Here is a 3,702-nt window from a genome sequence, read left to right on the forward strand (position 1 = left end):
TGTTTTCAGTACGGAAAGTTACTATTTGTGTGTGTTTGATCTCCTAGATTATTTAGGCGTGTGATTCAAATTTGTTTGGTTCTTTAGAGACTTTAGGTGGTTTTCATTGAGATTTTACTTTGTTTTCATGTGAAGTAGTTAAAAGTTTTTAACCGTGGCTTAGGCAGTCCCGTAGACTTTGGGGCCAACCTCCTGAGTTTTTAAACGTGGCTGATTTACTGAGGAAGTCCCGTAGACTTCGGGGCCAACCTACTGAGGAAGTACCGAGCCAGCTTGAAGGCTTGAAAGTCCTCGTAACTCCTAGAGACAGTAGAGTTGGGTCACCTGAAGAAGGAGAATCTTCTTTGATAGTACATCCTGATTTTCAAACATTAGTGGCAGATTATAATCCACAGTCAGTGTTTGTTTCCGAAGTTACTGGTAGCTTTTCATCTACTAGTGATATAGGTGAGGAACCTGAAATATCCGAGCCTGAAAGTGAATTTGCTGCTACTCCGACATCGGGGTTTGTTTCTCCAGCTTCTAGTGGTCCTAGTTCACCTAGGGTAGAAAGAGTAATCACCCAAGATCTTCCTTCTGGACTTATTGCTATTGAAGAACTTGCTACTCCGGAAGAAGAAGTAGGCATCCCTATCCCTGAAAATCAACCTGTTATTGAACTAAGGGAGCGTGAATCAATTTTTTACAGTCCACCTAGGAGCTGTACTTGGTATCTTTCTTTGAATAATTTTTTAGAAAACTCAGGGTTAAGTTTTTCACCACCTCGCGCTCCTTATCACCCAACACCTAGAGGTTATTATCCTCCGTTAAATATGTCAAGACAGTCGTCCGTGTTTACTCAATCACCTGAATCCTTTTTGTACAGCGGTCCCTCTGTTCCCTCTGGGTATCAGTCCCTTTCTGGTACTTTTTCGGGAGCATCTCCTCAACCCATTGAGCAAGGGTTATTAACTGGAAGCAATGGTACTAAACCATTGAGCATAGAAGACATTCTCATGATGTCAGGTTCTATTCCCAATCCTCAACCTCAAGATGGCCAGTTACCGCCTAGGGGGCAGCCTCAACTATCGCCTGGGGGGCAACCTCAAGGTACCCAATTTTCATCTAGGGGGCAACCTCAAGGACAGTACATACCTACGTGACAGTACGTTCCTCAAGGTCAACCCCAGACTCAATATGTACCTCAAGGTCAACCCCAGTATCAATTTATACCTCAAGGTCAACCCCAATATTGGTACGTGCCTCAAGGGTATCAACCCCAAGGTCAGTACTCGAACCAAGGTTTCCAACCACCCTCCAGTCAAACGTATGTTCAAGGAACGGGAAATGTACCTTTCAGTTATCAATCCTACCCTCAACCCGGTTATGGTCCTCAATATTCTCAACCTGTTATGGGTCAGTACCCCGGAATGAATATAGTGTGGGATCCATCGCAAACTCAACAGGTGTTGCAGCCAAATGTACAGTTGTCATCTCAAACTGGAAAACCCTTAGTTTCTGGTACACCCCAGCAACCTGTCCAGTCTAACATTCAAACTTCTATACCTTCGGTAGTTTCTTAGCCTGGGAATAGTATGCCTCGTACTCCGCCTCAAACGACTGCTACAACTGCCGCAACATCTGTTCAATCTACCCCACCTACTTCTGGAGTATCGACAGCTCTGGTTTCTACTGTTCCTGTATCTACTCCTCAGACATCTTTACCACCGTCTGGATCCATGATTCAAACTTCGGTTCAGATGCCTGTAGGACAACCTGGTTCAAGTACGGTTGTCACAAGTCAACCACAATTTACTTATCAACCGTACCAGGGACAGTACCAATTCGGTCCTGCTGTGCAGCAGCCAGTCTATCAGTATCAACCATACCCTGGGTACACTTATCAACAACCTCAGCAACCCCAGTACGGTCCAGTTAATCCTGGTTTTCCAGGAGGATACAATATCCCAAATGCAATTCCTATTCCTAGTTATCCTGGATATCCTCCTCCTGGGGCTGGTCTCATGACCCAGAGTTTTAGGGACCCTAATCGTCAGTTACCATTTATCGCAACTTTGGACTTACCTGACTTGTTGCGCCTAACGAACGATCCCATTAATTATCTTCCGTTTTGGCCACCAATGCCGAATAATTTGCCCAGTGACATTCCTATGTTCGAAGGTAAATCAGGAGAGGACCCGTCGAACCATGTGATGACTTACCACCTCTGGTGTGCGTCTAACTCCATTTCAGATGATTCAATCCGTCTTAGACTTTTCCAGCGCACTCTAATTGGTCTCACGGCCAAGTGGTACATTGAGTTACCATGAGGCACTTTTTATAATTTTAGTCAGTTAGCTACCTCGTTTTTAACTCATTTTCAGTTGCCAGTCCGATATGACAATGGCACGGAATTGTTAACTTCATTAAAATAATCAACATCCACTTACATTTCAGATCATATTCATGAGTGGAGACGTCAACGGCATTTAGTGAAGGTGTTTATTCCGGATCAGATCTTGGCCGAATGGTTTGTAAAATCATTGTTGCCAAAGATCACTGAAGATGTAGCTAAAGCCGGAGTTGTTACTGAAGAGCAAGTAATTTCTCAAGCACAATACCTTGACTTGGTCTATACTCAGTCAGGTACGTTACAAGAGAAAATCCCCGATCTTCCCAAGCAAAATCAAATCGCTGCAGCTCCTTCGGGATCTCATGCCGCCGATGGTATGATCGGTACGGTTAACACTAAAAGTAAGAAGAAGTCTTCCAAGAATTCTTCTCCTATCATAACCTTGCCTGATTCCCCAACAGGAAATTCTTCTGCAGAGATTTCCGCCGATATTCATGTTGTAGAGTCATCTACAGCCAAATCAAAATCCGGTGGGAAGAAGAAAGGAAAGAAGAAGAATAAAACGGACAAAAATTCGAAGGAGAAACCTGAAAAACGGAATCCAATGATGAAAAACGCAAACCTCATTATCCTTGTCTCATTTGTGATGATGAACATTTTACAAGAGACTGCCCTCATCGTGCAGAGGTTGCGAAGATTGTCAAAGGTTCCCAAACTCCTGTTGTTTTGAAGGATCCTTTTCCAACTCAAGACAGTAAGATGATAGGTTCGTCCTCGAGTGCCAATGAAGAACCCATACTGATGATGTCCCATGTTAGGATTACGACTCGATCGCAAGATTATGGTAGTAAAAGTCCTGTTGATGGTAAAGAAGCAGAATCTTCTCATTCTAATCCATCAACCTTAGCTCCCGGTTCCGATCCACTACAGATCGAGAAACCTAATCCAGACTTGGTAATCAAACTGCTCGCCAAGGGTATACTTCGAAAGTCAGCTTTCAATCCACATGTGAGAGCAGCTCAGAACTATAACATTGTTGAGGATTTAGCTGTTTCACCCTCAGCAATGTCGGCTTTGGAAGTGCTGCAATCATGTCCAGCACAACGTAAATTACTTTTGTCCGCTATAGGAGCTGTTGACGTTCAGGACTCGAACCTAATGATTTTCGATCTAGAAAATAGTACACCACGCTTGCCTCATCAAATGGCTTTCCAGATTCCAGTGATAGTCAAAAACAGGCCTATTCATCGGACTGTAATTGATGAGGGAGCCTCAACGTGTATTATGTCGATACAGTGTTGGAGATCGCTTGGTTCTCCTTCGCTAAATCAATCCCCGACGATTCTAAAGGCCTTTGATGGCTGTGGGTT

This window comes from Pinus tabuliformis, chromosome 2_2, assembly GCF_031772625.1.
Source record: "Pinus tabuliformis cultivar Carrire ecotype Pingquan chromosome 2_2, CPIR1, whole genome shotgun sequence".
Taxonomy (NCBI): Eukaryota; Viridiplantae; Streptophyta; class Pinopsida; order Pinales; family Pinaceae; genus Pinus; species Pinus tabuliformis.